Source organism: Phyllobates terribilis, unplaced genomic scaffold (genome assembly GCF_046119375.1).
Source record: "Phyllobates terribilis strain yellow unplaced genomic scaffold, ASM4611937v1 Scaffold_36__1_contigs__length_13169755, whole genome shotgun sequence".
Taxonomy (NCBI): Eukaryota; Metazoa; Chordata; class Amphibia; order Anura; family Dendrobatidae; genus Phyllobates; species Phyllobates terribilis.
Window position 1 is genome coordinate 8,499,868 of NW_027362796.1, and position 21,155 is coordinate 8,521,022.

At 46.3% G+C, this 21,155-nt stretch overlaps 1 pseudogene; it reads right to left on the minus strand.

Annotated features, from left to right (window-relative positions):
- Nucleotides 1-1,577: 1,577 nt before the first annotated feature.
- Nucleotides 1,578-12,393, minus strand: LOC141182906 (uncharacterized; annotated as a pseudogene).
- Between the last annotated feature and the right edge of the window lie 8,762 nt (nucleotides 12,394-21,155).

Genomic DNA, 21,155 nt, shown 5'->3' on the forward strand with positions numbered 1-21,155 from the left:
GAGGGGTGCCATACATACCAGGATAGGGGATGGGGTGCCATGCATACCAGGATAGGGATGAGGAAGCCATATATACCATGATTGGGGATGAGGCGTGCCATGCATACCAGGTTTCTGGGATGAGGAATCCATACATACCAGAATTGGGATGAGGGGTGCCATGTATACCAGGATGAGGGATGGGGTGTCATGCATACCAGGATGAAGGGTACCATGCATACCAGAATAGGGATGAGGGGTACCATGCATACCAGTATAGGGATGAGGGTTGCCATACGTACCAGGATAGGGGATGGGGTGCCATGCATACCAGGATAGGGATGAGGGAGCCATATATACCAGGATTGGGGATGAAGCGTGAATTGCATACCAGGATAAGGGATTGGGTGCCATGCATACCAGGTTTCTGGGATGAGGTCATACATACCAGAATTGGGATGAGGGGTGCCATGTATACCAGGATGAGGGATGGGGTGCCATGCATACCAGGATGAGAGGTACCATACATACCAGAATAGGGATGAGGGGTACCAAGCATACCAGGATAGGAATGAGGGGCACCATGCATACCAGGATGAGGGATGGGGTGTCATGCATACCAGGATTGGGGGATGAGTGGTGCCATGCATACCAGGATGAGGGATTGGGTAACATACATACCAGGATTGGAATCAGGGGTGCCATGCATACCAGGATTGGGGATGAGGAGGCCATACATACCAGGATTGGGGGATGAGGGGTGCCATACATACTAGGATAGGGATGAGGGGTACCATGCATACCAGGATGAGGGATGGGGTGCCATGCATACCAGGATTGGGGGAGTAGTAGTGCCATACATACCAGGATTGGGATGAGGGGTGCAATGTATACCAGATTTGGAATGAGAGGTGCCATGCATACCAAGATTGGGGATGAGGGGTGCCATGCATACCAGGATTGGGGATGAGGGGTGCCATGCATACCAAGATTGGGGATGAGGAGTGCCATGCATACCAGGATTGGGGATGAGGGGTGCCATGCATACCAGGATTGGGGGTGAGGGGTGCCATGCATACCAGTATGAGGGATTGGGTGCCATGCATACCAGGTTTCTGGGATGAGGAAGCCATACATACCAGAATTGGGATGAGGGGTGCCATGTATACCAGGATGAGGGATGGGGTGTCATGCATACCAGGATGAAGGGTACCATGCATACCAGAATAGGGATGAGGGGTACCATGCATACCAGTATAGGGATGAGGGTTGCCATACGTACCAGGATAGGGGATGGGGTGCCATGCATACCAGGATAGGGATGAGGGAGCCATATATACCAGGATTGGGGATGAAGCGTGAATTGCATACCAGGATAAGGGATTGGGTGCCATGCATACCAGGTTTCTGGGATGAGGCCATACATACCAGAATTGGGATGAGGGGTGCCATGTATACCAGGATGAGGGATGGGGTGCCATGCATACCAGGATTGGGGGATGAGTGGTGCCATCTATACCAGGATGAGGGATTGGGTAACATACATACCAGGATTGGAATAAGGGGTGCAATGTATATACAGATTTGGAATCAGGGGTGCCATGCATACCAGGATTGGGGGATGAGGGTTGCCATACATACCTGGATAGGGATGAGGGGTACCATGCATACCAGGATGAGGGATGGGGTGCCATGCATACCAGGATTGGGGGAGTAGTAGTGCCATGCATACCAGGATGAGGGATTGGGTACCATACATACCAGGATTGGGATGAGGGGTGCAATGTATACCAGATTTGGAATGAGAGGTGCCATGCATACCAAGATTGGGGATGAGGGGTGCCATGCATACCAGGATTGGGGATGAGGGTTGCCATGCATACCAAGATTGGGAATGAGGGGTGCCATGCATACAAGGATTGGGGATGAGGGGTGCCATGCATACCAGGATTGGGGGTGAGGGGTGCCATGCATACCAGGATTGGGAATGAGGGGTGTCATGCATACCAGGATGGGGATGAGGGGTGCCATGCATATCAGGATGGGGATGAGGGGTGCCATGCATACCAGGATGGGATGGTGGGGACAAGATGGGGGCAGCAGAAATACCAGGAGGGGGGCAGCACATACCAGCATGGGAGACCATATACCAATAAAAATGCTCGCCACCCGGGCATAGAACGGGTTCAATAGCTAGTTACAATATACAGGAGCATGATCTGAAAATACAGCAGTTCCTACCTGAGATGTAGGTTGCCATGTAGGCAAGTGACGGCTAATTAAGAAAAGGACTATATGGCTATGCATATTGTGTAAAGGAGAATAATAGGTATAATCCTTTACGTCTGGATGTAGTATCCTCCATACATCGACCAGTTGAGACCAAAGCACAATTAGCAAAGCTTTTGTTTGTGATTTAGATTGGTGACTCCAGCCCAGGGACGCGTCTAAAGAAGGATCCAAGACAAAATTAAAGTCACCTCCAATGATGATAAGGTCCTCCGCAAAATATTTTAGTTTGTTTAAGTAATAACGACATGTCTTAATTTGGTCACAATTAGGGAGATAGCAGTTCGCCAAAGTCATAATTTTGGAGTAGATGGAGATCTTAACAAACACGAACCTCCTCTCCGTGTCAGACAGTGTTTCTACAATAGTACGCGGCAGTGATCTGTGGTGGCCTATACTCAGCACCTTAGACTTCAAAACTGCATTTTTCTGGAACGCCAAGATGAATAATATCTGTTAGTAATCTGAGGTACAGTATATGATCGCCTCTAAAGTGTGACTCCTGAAGAAAGAGAAAATGTACGTGCTGTTTATGGCTACGATAAAACACTTGAGCTCCTTTCTCTGGAACATTAAGTCCTCTGACATTCAATGAACAAGTTTTGAGTTGTGCCATATTATATGAAAAAAGGGGGAGGGAAGGAGAGAAAGATTAAGAGAAAAGAAGTATAGATGGTAGATAGTAACGTCTACCTCTCAGTGTCTAAGAAGTATAGATTATGAATATATCAAAACAGATCCCAATGCAAGTCCCTAACTGGGGGTTGTTTTTACAGGCATAAGGGTATGTGCCCACGTAGCGTTTTACAAGCATATATGCTGCAGAATTTCTGCAGCGTAAACGCTTGTAAAACGCTTGTTAAGCTGCACCCTATGGTCCCCAATGAGAATCTGCAAGTTCTATGCCCATGCTGCGGATTTTTCTGCAGCGTTTTTGATGCGCACAAAAATCCGCAGCATGTCAATTAATTTTTGCGTTTCTGCATGCGGAATTGCCTTCGCAATGCAATAAAAAACGCAAGGCAATTCCGCATGTAGAAAACGCACGATAAACACTTGCGAAATTCCGCATGCGTTTTTCCGGGAGAGGACATGCAGAAATGAAGCAGAAATTTTCTGCTTGATTTCCGCAATGTGGGCACATAGCCTAAGTCAAACTTTCAGTTCTAGGATTCCTATTAGGTGGAGCCATGGAATATAAAGCAAGTAAAGTAATACAGCCTGATATTACAGTAGTATCATGTGAACTCAACTTATATGCCAGTCTAAGATCTTATATGAACTTAGACATTCTATATAGTGGAAGAGTGGCACCTAATGCTCTATTTAGATATATCTAATTATATGCTCAAAGAAGTAAGCATCTGCAAACTGTCTCTCATCAGGGAAGACAAGATTCATTTCAGGAGCTCATATGATTGGCAGGTTCCTTTCCCATCTGGCTGCATCACCATCAAGTTCCTGATCCATTGAACACCTTCTGTGATGTGCTGGAACTCTCTGTGGCAATGGTGGAGCAGGTGGCCAGTCAGATATATGGAATGTCCAGGGCATCACAAATAGATCTCATGTTGCTTGGATCTTTGAAAATATACAGCTGGAATGGGTACCCCCAGGAGTACATCAGGCCATTTTCCCGGATGGCATCAAGTAGTGGTTTCAATACCCTTCTTTTAGCAAGTGTCATTCAGGATAGATATGTGAGCAATTATATGCGTTTTCCATTGAAATCACCAGGATCCAACTCCTCTGCTTTCCTCACAATGGCCTCTTTTACATTGAAAAAATGTATGCGACAGATAATGTCCCTTGGACTCTCAGGATCTGGGCCATGATTGCCTATTGTACGGTGCGCCTTATAAATCTCCACCTCCTTATCAATAGGATCACCAAGAATATTATTGAATAATGATCGCAGTGTTGGCATAATCACTTGTGCATTGATGCTTTCAGGTATACCCCTTATCCAGATATTATTGTGAATTTATTGCTCATCAACCATATTAAACAGATGGTTTATTTACGGGCTGTGAAGATCCAGTGTTAGTTTCTGAGCATTATGATGGCCTCTAACTTGGATGACATTATCCTCTAATCTCTGTACCTTGTCAGTAAGCTGTGACAGGATAGAAGTGAGGGGACGTATTTCAGTATTGTATGTGGTCTCCAGCCTCTGAATATATTGCTCTATATCTTCTTTAGTAGGGATAGACGCAATCTGATATACAAATAAGTTATGTTGTTCCCCATATCAGAATAACCTGTGGCTGGGGGGTAAATGTCCCTGTGAAGCAAGCGCTGCTCAGTATGTGCTTTGGTGAGAGTACAGGGAGATTTGTGGAGCTGTTTTCTTGTGAGGCCTACATTGAGAGAAGTTGGTGCAGGACTTACAGGCTGGAGCTGTCTGGCATCATGAGGGTTAAGACTGCTTCTTTTTCCACGCTGAGGTGAGGCAGTAATAGCTCCAGAGCAGGAAGATAAGACCTTCCATAAGAAACGCTGCATACGAGACATGCTGACGGAGGTGGAGGACCTCAGATTAACCTCTGATCTCTTCTTTCTTTTCCATATCGGACGTCATGTTTGAGGCTGTAAATTGCTTATAATTCCCCCAGGAACACGGTCTGAAGAGAATACTCTCAGTGTGTGCGTTCTCTTGGTGCTATGTCCAGGCCATGATGGGGAGCAGGATTGTGTGATGTAACATCCTTACGGAAACGCGATTTGTGACACCGATGGAACAGCGCCAGAACAGGAAGTGCGTATGAGTGTATTTATTTTAACAAGGCCAAACATGAGGAATGAGGAGTTGTCCTAGTAGTGGACAACCCCTTTATGAAGATGCAATTTTTGGTTAAAAATGAAAAAGGCTTCTCCTCAGTGTGACTTCTCTGAAGTTTAAGAGTTGATTTCCGTGTAAAACATTTCCCACATTAAGAACATGAAAATGGCTTCTCGTCTGTGTGAGTTCTCTGGTGACTAAGAAATGATGATTTCTTCACAAAACATTTCCCACATTCTGAACAGGAAAAAGGCTTCTCCCCTGTGTGAATTCTCTGGTGCTTAAGAAAAGCTGATTTCCAGCTAAAACATTTTCCACATTCTGAACAGAAAAAAGGCTTCTGCCCTGTGTGAATTCTCTGGTGCCTAACCAAATCTGATTTCCGGCTAAAACATTTCCCACATTCTGAACAGGAAAAAGGCTTCTCCCCTGTGTGAATTCTCTGGTGCTTAAGAAAAGCTGATTTCCAGCTAAAACATTTTCCACATTCTGAACAGAAAAAAGGCTTCTCCCCTGTGTGAATTCTCTGGTGCTTAACCAAATCTGATTTCCGGCTAAAACATTTCCCACATTCTGAACAGGAAAAAGGCTTCTCCCCTGTGTGAATTCTCTGGTGCTTAAGAAAAGCTGATTTCCAGCTAAAACATTTTCCACATTCTGAACAGAAAAAAGGCTTCTCCCCTGTGTGAATTCTCTGGTGCTTAACCAAATCTGATTTCCGGCTAAAACATTTTCCACATTCTGAACAGAAAAAAGGCTTCTCCCCTGTGTGAATTCTCTGGTGCTCAACCAAATCTATTTTCCGGCTAAAACATTTTACACATTCTGAACAGGAAAAAAGCATCTCCCCTGTGTGAATTCTCTGGTGCTTAACCAAATCTGATTTCCGGCTAAAACATTTCCCACATTCTGAACAGGAAAAAGGCTTCTCCCCTGTGTGAATTCTCTGGTGCTTAAGAAAAGCTGATTTCCAGCTAAAACATTTTCCACATTCTGAACAGAAAAAAGGCTTCTCCCCTGTGTGAATTCTCTGGTGCTTAACCAAATCTGATTTCCGGCTAAAACATTTTCCACATTCTGAACAGGAAAAAGGCTTCTCCCCTGTGTGAGTTCTCTGGTGCTTAACCAAATCTGATTTCCGGCTAAAACATTTCCCACATTCTGAACAGGAAAAAGGTTTCTCCCCTGTTTGAATTCTCTGGTGCTTAAGAAAAGCTGATTTCCAGCTAAAACATTTTCCACATTCTGAACAGAAAAAAGGCTTCTCCCCTGTGTGATTTCTCTGGTGTATAACAACATCTGATTTCCGGCTAAAACATTTCCCACATTCTGAACAGGAAAAAGGCTTCTCCCCTGTATGATTTCTCTTGTGCTCAACCAAAATTGATTTCTGGCTAAAACATTTTCCACATTCTGAACAGGAAAAAGGCTTCTCCCCTGTGTGAATTCTCTGGTGCTTAAGAAAAGCTGATTTCCAGCTAAAACATTTTCCACATTCTGAACAGAAAAAAGGCTTCTCCCCTGTGTGAATTCTCTGGTGCTCAACCAAATCTATTTTCCGGCTAAAACATTTTCCACATTCTGAACAGGAAAAAAGCATCTCCACTGTGTGAGTTCTCTGGTGATTAACCAAATCTGATTTCTGGCTAAAACATTTTCCACATTCTGAACAGGAAAAAGGCTTCTCCCCTGTGTGAGTTCTTTGGTGCTTAACAAAATTTGATTCATCGTTAAAACACTTCCCACATTCTGAACAGGAAAAAGGCTTCTCCCCTGTGTGAGTTCTCTGATATTTGATTAAACTTGATTTCTCTGTAAAACATTTTCCACTTTCTGAACAAGAAAATGGCTTCTCCCCTGTGTGACTTCGCTGGTGATTAAGAAGATCTGATTTCTGGTTAAAAAATTTCCCACACTTGAAACAAAAAAATCTATTCTCTGCTGTGTGAATGCTTTGATGTTTAAGAAAAGACTTTTCGAGGGAAAAACTATTTCCATATTCTGAACATGAAAATGGCTTCTCTGCTTTAGGAGCAGTTTGTTCTTTAATGCTTATTTTGTGACTTTGATCTTCCTTAGTAGTCGGTAATGAATCAGAAGACAGGACCTGTTTCAAATGATCAGATGACAGATCTTTGCTGTGAAGGGATGATGGTATATCTGGAGTAATGGCATTCACTTCAATTGTATCCTGTGGGATCTCAAGATGATCTGATTTAAAAATTGAAGATGTCAGCTGTCCCTCTGATCTCCTGGTACAGTCATCTGCCAAGAATAAAACCAATTATTATTTATGAATAACATATCCTTAAAATTTATATTGTTGAATATTCCTAATTAAACTCTATGTAAAAATGTACTTGGTAAGTATCATTATTTACCAAGAAAACATCACAGAAAAAAATCAGCCTTACCAACACCAAATCAGATAACAAATGCATTAGCATTTTAGTGTTGGTTGGGTGTACTGGGGTGTCTGTCCATGTGGGGTGCACTTATATAGTGCTGGGCAGCCTTCCTGATGTAATAGTATGGGCATCATCACTATCCTAAGCCAGACACTGTGCATCAAACCTACCCGTGTGACTGGCGTCCTATGCAAGCTTCATCTGTGTGCATCTTTAATACAAGGCAGCCACCCCCTCCATGAATTGGTAGGTTTGTGAGTGGTTGCTCCATCAGTATTTTGCACCTGCGCTGCCCCCACCTTTATCATGGGGGTCTGCGGCATCCAGCTAGTGCATTTGTTATATGATTTGGTGTTGGTAAGGCTGTATCTTTTTCTGTGATTTTTTTTAAATTTTGCCCTATGTTAGCCGTCATTATTCACCAAGACAATAACAGTTCACAATCTAATAGAAAACCTCATAGGATGAACCAGTGGATCGTAGTGTCCAACTGTTTGTTCATTCTGCCTCCCAAATATGGAATAAAAAGCCACCAAACAATGTTATGTAGGTGAAATAATATCAATAAAAACTTCTACTCATCTCACAAAAAACAAGTCCCCACTCAGGTCCATCATCTGTCAATGGAAAACCAGAGGTTTCCACATTATTAGTGGCTCAAGGGCTTTTGAAAAGCAACATGGCTTCAATAAACCAATCCAGCAATATCCGATCTCCCAAAGTCAGATCTCCCCCCCTCTTCTGAGCCTTGCAGTGCGCCTAAACCACATTTAGCCTCCATGTATTTGGCATTACTATAGTGAGAAGAACCCACTTAATTGATGGTGTGTGTCCCCTGGAGCATAATCTGGGCACTATGTGTTGGGTAATGAAATTATATATTTGTCATTTTTACTCTCCAACATCCACTGCGTGCTAATTTCCGGAAAGTGCCTGGGGAATCAAAATAGTCACTACTCCTATAGATTATTTCACTGAGGGTTAAAATTTCCAAAATGGAGTCACTTTATGGGGATTTCTACTGCTCTGGTTTTCTGCAATATGGTCACATTAGGACTTCTGAAAATGGTGTGTCCCATCTCCTCTGGGATCTGCTCCTGTGACGTCTGCTTCTCTCACCAGGAGCCGCCTTATTCATCCTGCAGGTGGCGCTGGTGATGGAGGAGACGTCAGAACCAGAAGCTCTGGGCGGCGCAGGCTCTGTCCAGCCACTAAGATTAGGGTTGCTGGGACCAGTAGTACCATCCAGTCTGGCAGTATGGGTGTGTGTGCTGTCCAGCTGGAGTAATCTGCTCCCTGCTTCAGCCATTTGGAAAGCACCACACCCTACTAAAGCTGGAAGCATATTGCTGGGAGCTGCCAGATACAGCCTTGTTCTCCTCTGGTTCAGTCCTCTGTGCTCAGCTCCCGGTTTGTGTATTTGTGTCCTGTTGTGACCTCGGCCAGTTTACTGACTACTTTTGTGTGATTTTGTATTTTCTCTGACCTCCATGTTCTGACCCGGCTACCTGACTATTCTTCTTTCCATCTCACACCACAGAACATTAGGTAACACTGTGGCCCAATCGTAGGGGGTCTCTGTCTAAGTCCAAATACATGTAGAGGGGTTAAAGGATGATGAGCAAGGCAAACCCTGGGATCTGGAAAATGGAGTAGATAGTGCCAAGCCTGTTTGTGGTGGCCATCTTTTGAGCTGCCAGGTGACAATGAACAGTGTCCCCAATACATTGTGTCTGCAAACTATTCCAGCAAGATCTGCATTCAAATAGCTAAATGTCACTCCTTCCCTTCTTAACCTGCCATGTGCCCAGACAGTAGGGTACAACCGTATATAGAGTATTGTCGGATTCAAGAGTAGTTGGAAGTTTGTAAGGTCCATTTGTTTCCTATTATCCTTTGTGAAGAATTCCAAAGTTATCACCATATAAAGTGACACACGTCAGATTTGAAAAATGGGTCTGATTAGGAACAGAAAACTGGCTGCAGGAAGGGGTTAAAGCAGAGGATTACTGAAGTCAAAAACTGTGAGTATAGGCAATAACACATCTACTGAAATGATCAAACTCAACAGTCTCCATCAGTAAGTAGTGAGTAACTAGTGGTGAAACCTCTCTGGGGTAATTGGAGTATGGGGCTCGGTGGCTCTTGGGAATCTAAACTATCGTAAGGGAAAATATTTTCTGTCAGATGAGTTTCAAGAAGAAATATTAGATGTTCAAAGAGAACTTTTTATAATAGTGCAGAGCTGAGGTGTCTTATATTTAGCTTAGAGATATATCATGGCACAGGTGTAATGTTTTTATTTTTTCGTTTATCACAATCTGGTTTGAAGTTAGTCGATTTTAAAAGAAATTGAAAAGTCAGGATAAAGGGAAACTCTGCTGTTATTGTACAGAAATTCACACTTGTTCCTCACTGCACATTTAATGCTGTCGATCATAAAAGTGACGTTCGGCCAGAAAGACTGGACCTGGTCTTGTAGGGACCATATCAGCACATTCAGCAGCACAGAAGGGAGAGAAGGTAGATTCATCCAATAAGATATCAGGGATCTAGGAAGCCAACAGCATCATTACCCTCCACTTTCATCATAATATTTTTCTTCAAGTGATTTTCTGGCTTTGTGGTTTACAGATCTGGGCAGGTAACGGTCAGCGTCTCCTAATCCCAGGGGGTAGGTTGATCTTCCAGGTTGTAAGTTCTATGGAAAAGGGTTTTAAATGCCCAAAATCATTTGAACAGTTTTGGGTGGAGGAGAATGTTGTGATCTAGCGGCAAAATGGTGATCACACGATTGTGATATGGCCGGACTACACCACTGATAAAGCAGCCACAGCCGGTGACTGAGAATAATCTGTGACTTCTCTGCATTTAGTGGTCACTACTCACCTGGGTAGTCATATGTAGGAATCTCCTCTTTACACCGCTCATCACCCCTCACATATGTCTCTGTAGTATTAATATGGGTCAGATCTTCACCCTGAAACAAATATTGTAAAAGTCACAAACAGATGAGAAGTCCCATCTATGATCGGCTCTAATCCTGCCATCTCCAACGTACTCATTACACAAGTATAAAATATATAATACTGGTGGATAAAACAAGACTGAACACAAGACCTTCACAGATTTCTACACATCATAGGGGAGATCTCATGACACCTTCTCTCCATCTACCTGATGATCCTGAGGAACATTGGGATCTTCTTGTTTACAGTCCTGTGGAAGAAGAGGACGGGGACATCTCTCTGGTGTTGTCCTCTTACTGGATAGATCTGGAGGAAACACATACAGGGACTGAATTCATTCTTTACATACAGATAATTATAGGCAGTGTGTATTTAGTCCTGTCTATTACCTGGTGATGTGAGGGGCTGGGGAACCTCCATCATGACGTCCTTGTACAGATCTTTGTGTCCTTCTAAATACTCCCACTCCTCAATGGAGAAATAGACAGCGACATCCTGACATCTTATAGGAACCTGACACATACAATGATACAGTCATCCCCCCGATCCCTTCATAGTGTTACTGCATAATGTCCCAGCATTCCCAGCAGTGTCACCTCTCCATTCAGCAGCTCAATCAACTTGTAGGTGAGTTCTAGGATCTTCTGGTCATTGATGTCCTCATGTATCAGGGGGTGTCTTGGAGGCCCCGTGATTTGGCTCAGGGGTCTTCCCCATCCCTCAGACACAGGGTCCTGACAGCGCTCACTAGAGGTCTTCTTCACTACTGTGTAATCCTGGTTATGGAGAGACACATTAATAAATCTCACTACAGACATTTCCAGAGTCCTCACCTCTCCAGTTCTGTCCATCTGTTATTTCCATAGATAATAATGATGTAATGTGACATCATCAGAATCTCTCACCTCTCCAGTAAGACGGAAGAGGATCTCTAGGGTGAGGTGTAATATCCTCTCTGCCATCTTGTCTCTGTCCATATCCATCTTTGATGGGTCCATAAGGAAAATTCTCTTTAATAGATCTTCACTGAGAGGATCTGATATTGTAGGGACCTGAATGAGAAGATGATGAGCCGATGTAACATCATAAAAATCCTGTGTAATAATACAATTACTGGAGATAATACGGGGAAACATATGAGGAGATTTATTATTTTACAGTATTTAGTTTTCTTCTTTACATCTAGTAATAAAACCTATATATTTTAGGCCACAGACAGCAAGCAGTTTCTTCCTTGGAGTCTGCAGCTGAACACGTTTCTCATAGACTCATCTTCCATAAAGCTAATTCTCGTCTCATTTACCGACACTACAATCGGCATTAGCAATACTGCAGGAGATATTCATTACACGTGACATGAGAAATAACTACTTCATGAGGAGGACGACATCTTTATCTTCTACTGCGGCTCTTGAAACATATTTAACCAGAGTTCTTTACTGACTACATCTCCACCGGTTGTTTATATGAATGTTTCCCGTCTTCCCCGGACTGTAATCTTCTATCAAGTGGCATCTCATGTCTTAACAGAAAAAAGGCTTCTCCCCTGTGTGAGTTCTCTGGTGCTCAACCAAATCTGTTTTCCGGCTAAAACATTTTCCACATTCTGAGCAAGAAAAAGGCTTCTCCCCTGTGTGAGTTCTCTGATGTCTGATAAAACTCGATTTCTCTGTAAAACATTTTCCACTTTCTGAACAAGAAAATGGCTTCTCCCCTGTGTGAATTCTCTGGTGATTAACAAGATTTGATTTCTGGTTAAAAAATTTCCCACACTTGAAACAAAAAAATCTATTCTTTGCTGTGTGAATGCTTTGATATTTAAGAAAAAACTTTTTCGAGGGAAAAACTATTTCCATATTCTGAACATGAAAATGGCTTCTTTGCTTTAGGAGCAATTTGTTTTTAATGCTTATTTTGTGACTTTGATTTTCCTTAGTAGTCGGTAATGAATCAGAAGACAGAACCTGTTTCAAATGATCAGATGACAGATCTTTGCTGTGAAGGGATGATGGTATATCTGGAGTAATGGCATTCACTTCAATTGTATCTTGTGTGATCTCAAGATCATCTGATTTAAAAATTAAAGATGTCAGCTGTCCCTCTGATCTCCTGGTACAGTCATCTGCCAAGAATAAAACCAATTATTATCTTTTTAATAAAAAAATCCTTGAATTTTATATTTTTGAACATTTCTAATTAAACTCTCCGTAAAAATGTACTTTATGTAAAAAGGAGATTTTTGTGTACTCACCGTAAAATCTCTTTCTCTTAGCCTCTAATTGGGGGACACAGGACCTTGGGTGTTATGTGCTGTCCACTATGCATAATCTGAAAAAGATTAACCGTGGCTCCTCCTCTGCAGCATACACCCCTGGACGGCATCAGCCTTCTCCAGTTTGTGCAAAAGCAGTAGGAGGAACGTAACATGGATAACATAACCATGCCTATAAGAAGGCAACTATGTACGAGCTCAAGGGAAAAACAATATGAGAACTCAACATAACAACGGCCCGGAACGGACAATAGGGTGGGAGCTGTGTCCCCCAATTAGAGGCTAAGAGATTTTACGGTGAGTACACAAAAATCTACTTTACTCTGTCGCCTCATTGGGGGACACAGGACCTTGGGACGTCCCAAAGCAGTCCCTGGGTGGGAAGCAATGGACGAATATTGTGTAGACGGGCGCCGCCTGCAGAACACATCTGCCCAGGCTCGCATCTGCTGAGGACTGGGTATGAACCCTGTAGTGTTTGGTAAACGTGTGTAGGCTAGTCCAGGTGGCTGCCTTACACACTTGTTGTGCCGAAGCCTGGTGCCGAATGGCCCAGGAGGCCCCTACCGCACGTGTGCCATAATACCTGCTGGAAGAGGAAAATTTTTGAGGCGGTAGGTCTCTTGTATGGTGGATTTGATCCACCTGGCAAGGGTAGCTTTGGAAGCTGGCAGACCCTTGCTGCCGCCTTCCAGAAGAAGGAAAAGAGAATCAGACTTCCGGAAGGGCGCAGTCCTAGACACATAGATACGCAATGCCCTGACAAGGTCAAGCGTATGCAGAGCCTTCTCCACTCTATGAACCGGGACCGGACAGAAGGATGGCAGTGAAATTTTCTCATTGAGGTGGAAGTTGGATACAACCTTCGGGAGGAAGGATGGGACCGTACGGAGGACTACCTTGTCCTGGTGAAAAGCCAGGGAGGCCGTCTGCAGGAGAGTGCTCTCAGTTCAGACACCCTGCGTAGCGAGGTGATTGCCACCAGGAAAACCACTTTCTGGGATAGAAGGCGGAGTGGGACTTCCCTAAGGGGTTCAAAAGGTGTTTCCTGCAATGCTGTCAGCACCAGGTTGAGGTCCCACGTTTCTAGTGGTCGTCTGTAGGGGGGAACCAATTGGGAAACCCCCTGAAGAAATGTCCTTACTTGCGGCTTGTTAGCGATGCACCTCTGAGAAAGCACTGAGAGAGCTGACACCTGGCTCTTAAGGGAGGCCAGGGACAGTCTGGCCTCCAGACATGATTGGAGAAACCCAAGTACCCTGGGGAGGGAATAAGGGAATGGGATTTGGCCACGAGAGATTCGCACCAGGTAAAGAAGGCTTTCCAGGTACAGTAATAAATCTTAGCAGAGGTTGGCTTCTGTGCCCTGAACATGGTTCCAATGACTTCCGGCGAGAACCCTGACTGGGTTAGAACCCAGGTCTCAATGGCCAAGCCGTCAAATTGAGGGCCTCTGAGTTCTGGTGGTAGAACGGGCCTTGTGACAGAAGATCGGGGTGGTCGGGGAGACGCCAGGGGACGTCTGCTGTGAGCTGTATGATGTCGGCGTACCATGTACGTCTGGGCCAGTCCGGTGTGATTAGGATGGTTGGAATTCCCTCTTGCTTGATCTTCCTCACCACTCTGGATATCAGGGTAAGAGGTGGAAAAATGTACAGGAACTGGAACTGGGTCCAGTCCTGAACCAGGGCGTCCGCTCCTAGCGCCTGCGGATTGTGTGTTCTGGCCATGAAGTTGGAGACCTTGGCATTGAAGTGGGATGCCATTAGGTCCACGTCTGGAGTCCCCCAGCGATGGCAGATCTGTCAAAAAACTTCGGGATGGAGAGACCACTCTCCTGAGTCCATTCCTTGCCGGCTGAGGAAGTCTGCTTCCCAGTTGTCCACACCCGGAATGTGGACCGCAGAGAGAGCCGAACCTGTGTCTTCCGCCCAGTGGAGAATGTGTGTCACTTCTCGCATCGCCTTGGCACTGCGGGTCCCCCCTTGGTGATTCACATATGCCACTGCCGTGGCATTGTCCGACTGTATTCTGATGTGAGAGGCTGCCAGTAAGTGATGGAAGGCTCTCAATGCCAGGAGGATGGCACGAATTTACAAGATGTTGATGGGCATGGTCGCTTCCGCTGGGGACCACTTGCCCTGTGCTCTGTGGTGTAGGTGTACCGCACCCCAACCCGTCAGGCTCGCTTCGGTGGTCAGAACCTTCCATTGACCAGTGAGAAAGGATTTCCCCTTTGTTAGTGAGGTTGGGTTGAGCCACCAGTGGAGGGACCTCCTGGTTGACGACGTCAGCTGGAACTCCCTGTCGAGAGAAAGAGGGTTCCTGTCCCATGACTTGAGGATGGCTAGTTGGAGAGGCCTGAGGTGAAGCTGGGCAAATGGGACCGCTTCTATTGCCGCCACCATCCTGCCAAGGACTCTCATGGCAAACCGGAGAGATCAAGGGGGTTTGCTGAGGAGGGTCGAACTCCTAGACAGAGAGGCAGTGCCTTGTCCTTGGAAAGGAGCACTAGACCCCTTAAGGTACTGAATAGCATTCCCAGGAAGGTCAGAGACTGACTCGGGGTTGGTGATGACTTTTGTAGGTTGACTAACCAGCCCAGGCAACTCAGAGTGTCGATTGTGATTGAGACACTGAGCTCGCAGTCCTTGAAGGTGGGAGCCTTGATATGGAGATCGTCCAGGTATGGAACGACTACTATGCCTCTGGAGTGCAGGACGTCCATGGTGGCTGCCTTGACTTTGGTAAACACTCTGGGAGCCGTGGCGAGTCCGAACGGGAGAGCCACGAACTGGTAGTGGTCCTGGTCGATTGCGAGCCTGAGAAATCTCTGATGGGCGGGCGCAATTGGTATATGCAGGTATGCGTCTTGTATGTCTATGGAGGCGAGAAATTCTCCCTTTTCCATAGACGCAATGATGGACCGAAGGGACTTCATGCGGAAGTGACGTACCCGTACATATTTGTTGAGCTGCTTTAGGTCCAGTATGGGCCGTATGCCGCCTCCTTTATTGGGGACTACGAATAAATTGGAGTAGAACCCTCGGAAGCGCTCGGCCGCGGGGACCGGTACTATGACTGCAGCTTGAAGAAGCGAGAAGACCGCTTGGCGGAAGGCACGAGCCTTGTGTGGCGGTTTTGGGGGAACAGAAATAAAGAGTCTGTTTGATGGGTTGGAAGTGAACTCTATCTTGTATCCCGAAGACACTAGTTCCCTGACCCACCTGTCTTCTGTAATAGGCAGCCATACTTGATGAGAGAGCAAAAGTCAGTCACCTACAGGTGAGGTGTCTTCTGGAGTCCGTGAGTCATGATGAGGAGAAGGTCTGAGGTTTTCCTCCTTTGGACCTTGACTGGCCTGCTTTTGACTGCCAGGTCTTGTCCGACTTTTGCATCGGCCGCGAGTTGTACCTGCGTGGGAGGCGGTTGTTATTTTGTGCTGGCCGTGAGGCGGACCAGCCCGAAGAGTTCCGAAAGGATCGGAATCGAGTTTGGTTATGCTTATTGTAAGTGCGTTTGGGTTTCAGTTGGGGGAGGAGAGGTACTCTTACTCCCGGTGGCGTTGGATATCATCGTATCCAACTGTTCACCAAAAAGTCGACCACTGCGGTACAGGAGGTGCGTAAGGGACTTCTTTGAGGCTGCGTCTGCTTTCCATTACCGCAGCCAGAGGATACGCCGAATCGCGATGGCGTTTGATGCTATCCCCGCTGCACCCCTTGCATAATCCAGAGCTGCATGAAGCATGTAATCTGCTACAACTGCTATTTGAACCGCTTGGTCCGACAGCTCAGGAACAGATACTGGGAGGCCAGCTTGTAAATTTTGGGCCCAAGCCAGGATGGCCTTGGCAACCCAAACTGAAGCGAACGCGGGAGCCAGGGAGGCCCCTGCGGCCTCGAAAATTTAACGAGCCATGCGTTCTACCTGCCGGTCTGCTGCGTCCCTGAGGATTGAGCTATCTGGCAGTGAAAGGAGTGACTGTGCTGCTAGCCTAGAGACTGGGGGATCCACTTTGGGTGGATCTGTCCATTCCTTGGTGGTCTCCTGTGGGAAGGGGTACCGCGCTTCCAGATATTTGCGATTGGTAAACTTCTTCTCAGGCTGTGAGAACTGCTTTTTAAGGATCGACAAACTCTGGGTGGTCAAAAAAGACCTTAGGCGGCTTCAGAACTCCTTCAAATAAAATCTTGTTGTGGTGCCTCTGGGGGCGGATCAGAAATGTCCAGCACCTGATGGATGGACGAGATTAATACCTGAACTAGCGCTGTATTGCTAGGGGGAACTGGGATCAGGGACCCTTCAGTTTCCTTGTCTGAGTCGGAATCACAGATGCCTTCCGAATCCTGTGTATCGCTAAGGTGTCTCCTGCTGGGTGAACCAGGGTGGAGGCATTCTCTGGTCGGGGATCCCTGCGGAGAACTGTATTGTATGTCCCTGGTAGGGGACGGTCTAGATGATCTGGAACTATGGTATGTCTCCCTAGAAGGGGATGACCGTGTGCTATGGGATGACGCAGATGAACGTGACCTGTGGGTCCGCTTGTGTCCTGACCTAGACGTGGATGTTCCCGGGTCGACATGTCCCTGAGTCGAGCTTTCCCTTTGCTGGGTAGCGTTCATAGCCGAGGCATGACTTTGCAGAGCCTGAAGCAATGTGGAAGTTAGGTTATCTATAGACTGTGTCATAGATTGCGATATCTGAGTGACCCATTCCAGCATGGCATTAGACACCGAAGCATTGGCAGGGGCTTCTTGGGGCTCTGGCACAGTAGCCTGGATGCAGTCCTGGCAGTGCGGATACATGCTGCCGCTGGGGAGAGTATTGCTGCAGGCTGTACAGAGTGCATAATAGCAGTCCTGCCTGGTTCTCTTGGACCTTGAGCCCGGCATAGTGCACTGGGGTGGCTATGCAGAGGGCCCTACAGGGGAGGCTATGCAGAGGAGCCTATAAGGAATAATGGACTCACAGCCGAGGAAGAACTCCAGCTGTGATCTTATCCCACCAGTGTGCCCCTAGGTCCAGCGCCGAAGATCCGCAGTCCTGTGCCCCCCAGAGACTGGCTATGTCCCTTATTCTGCAGCAGATAATGGTCGCCGGAGTAAAGTTAAGAAAGAAGGGGGGCGGAGAGCTGAAAGGGCGGCAGAACTGTGTAAAATCGCGCCCTTTCAGTCTCGATCCGCCCCCTCTATGACACTGTAAAGTGTAATATTTGTCATCGGGGGGGCGGGCCGGGGAGAGGAGGTGGTGGCTTCGGCTAGGCCGAAGCCGCAGCCTAAATTAGGTGCCTGATGCCCAAAGGGACTCCAGGCCGGCGCGGAAGTCCGGGAGGGGGCCGGATCTGAACCGGACCTCCCCGGATTTAAAGGCAGGGTAGCGGTGGGGTAGAAGCGAAAGGGGGTGGGGCCCTGTGAACCTGTGAAGAGTCCCCCTGAGGCACCATAGAACTTGTGCTGCCGCAGAAACAGGGCGCAGGAAGGCCTGTGCCTCTGTTGTATCATGCCTGCCTGCGCTCCCCCGGCCCCGACAGGAACCCGCAGCACGGCTGGGGTCCTTGGTACCTGTACAGGCCCTACCTGAGGCGTTTCAACCTAATACCCCCAGGGGCTGTCACTATCAGGGGGCTATATCCTCGCCTCGACCTCAACCCAGAAACCGAAAGGAACTGGGGAAGGAGGGGGGTCTCGTCTTCGAACCAGCACACGAGGGGCTGGGGAAGGAGCGATATGGGGAATAGCCATTTCGACTTCAACCGTGCACCCTGTAACAAGGGGCCGAGGAAGGAGCCATGCCGGGAGTCTCGCACTAGACCCACTTTTCTTCATCTGTAATCCCATCAGTGAAAACAGAGTAAAGGTTTTAGGTGTGCCTCCTATGCGACGCTAAGCAAAAACTGGAGAAGGCTGATGCCGTTCAGGGGTGTATACTGCAGAGGAGGAGCCACGGTTAATCTTTTCCAGATTATGCATAGTGTCGCCTCCTAGTGGACAGCAGCATAACACCCAAGGTCCTGTGTGTCCCCCAATGAGGCAACAGAGTAAGTATCATTATTTACCAAGAAAACATATCACAGAAAAAAATCAGCCTTACCAACACCAAATCAGATAACAAATGCACTAGCATTTTCGTGTTGGTTGGGTGTACTGAGGTGTCTGTGCATGTGGGGTGCACTTATATAGTGCTGGACAGCCGCCCTGATCTAATAGTATGGGCATCATCACTATCCTAAGCCAGACACTGTGCATCACACTTACCTGTGTGACTGGCGTCCTATGCAAGCTTCATCTGTGTGCATCTTTAATACTAGGCAACCATCCTCTCCATGAATTGTTCGGTTTGTGAGTGGTTGCTCCATCAGTATTTTGCACCTGCGCTGCCCCCACCTTTATCATGGGGGTCTGTGGCATCCTGCTAGTGCATTTGTTATATGATTTGGTGTTGGTAAGGCTGTATGTTTTTCTGTGATTTTTTTTAAATTTTGCCCTATGTTAGCCGTCATTATTCACCAAGACAATAACAGTTCACAGTCTAATAGAAAACCTCATAGGATGAACCAGTGGATCGTAGTGTTCAACTGTTTGTTAATTCTGCCTCCCAAATATGGAATAAAAAGCCACCAAACAATGTTATGTAGGTGAAATAATACCAATAAAAACTTCTACTCATCTCACAAAAAACAAGTCCCCACTCAGGTCCATCATCTGTCAATGGAAAACCAGAGGTTTCCACATTATTAGTGGCTCAAAGGCTTTTGAAAAGCAACATGGCTTCCATAACCCAATCCAGCAATATCTGATCTCCCAAAGTCTAATCTCCCCCTCACTTCTGAGCCTTGCAGTGCGCCCAAAACACATTTAGCATTCATGTATTTGGCATTACTATAGTGAGAAGAACCCACTTAATTTACGGTGTGTGTCCCCTGGAGCACAATCTGGGCACTATGTGTTGGGTAATGAAATTATATATTTGTAATTTTCCATCATCCACTGCGCGCTAATTTCCAGAAAGTGACTGTGGAGTCAAAATAGTCAGTACTCCTATAGATTATTTCACTGAGGGTTATAATTTCCAAAATGGAGTCACTTTATGGGGATTTCTACTGCTCTGGTTTTCTGCAATTTGGTCACATTAGGGCTTCTGTAAATGGTGGGTCCCATCTCCTCTGGGATCTGCTCCTGCGACGTCTGCTTCTCTCACCAGGAGCCGCCTTATTCATCCTGCAGGTGGCGCTGGTGATGGAGGAGACGTCAGAACCAGAAGTTCTGGGCGGCGCAGGCTCTTCGCAGCCACTAAGATTAGGGAGCCTGGGACCAGTAGTACCATCCAGTCTGGCAGTATGGTGTGTGTGTGCTCTCCAGCTGGAGTAATCTGCTCCCTGCTTCAGCCAATTGGAAAGCACCGTACCCTACTAAAGCTGGAAGCATATTGCCGGAAGCTGCCAGATACAGCCTTGTTCTCCTCTGGTTCAGTCCTCTGTGCTCAGCTCCCGGCTTGTGTATTTGATTCCTGTTGTGACCTCGGCCCGTTTACTGACTACTCTTGTGTCTTCTGATTTTGTATTTTCTCTATCCTCTTGGTTCTGACCCGGCTACCTGACTATTCTTCTTCCCATCTCACACCACAGAACAGCAGGTAACACCGTGGCCCAAGTCTAGGGGGTCTCTGTGTAACTCCAGATCCATGTAGAGGGGTTAAAGGATGATGAGCAAGGCAAACCCTGGGATCTGGAAAATTGAGTATATAGCGCCAAGCCTGTTTCTGGTAGCCATCTTTTGAGCTGCCAGGTGACCATGAACAGCGCCCCCAATACATTGTGTCTGCGAACTATTCCAGCAAAATCTGCATTCAAATAGCTAAATGTCGCTCCTTCCCTTCTTAACCTGCCATGTGCCCAGACAGTAGTGTACAACCGTATATAGGGGATTGTCGGATTCAAGAGAAGTTGGAATATTATTTGTAAGGTCCATTTGTTTCCCATTATCCTTTGTGAAGAATTCCAAAGTTATCACCATATAAAGTGACACACGTCAGATTTGAAGAATGGGCCCAGATAGGAACACAAAACTGGCTGCAGGAAGGGGTTAAATCAGAGTATTTTGGGCACTAACTACTATAGTCAAAAACTGTGAGTATAGGCAATAACACATCTACTGAAATGATCAAACTCAACAGTCTCCATCAGTAAGTAGTGAGTAACTAGTGGTGAAACCTCTCTGGGGTAATTAGAGTATGGGGCTCAGTGGCTCTTGGCAATCTAAACTATCGTAAGGGACAATATTTTCTGTCAGATGAGTTTCAAGAAGAAATATTAGACTTCAAAGAGAACTTTTATAATAGTGCAGAGATGAGGCGTCTTAAATTTAGCTTAAAGATTAGTGATGAGCGAGTATGTTCTGTTAACCCTTTCGGCGAGCATGCTCGGGTGCTCACCGAGTATCTTCAGCGGTGCTCGG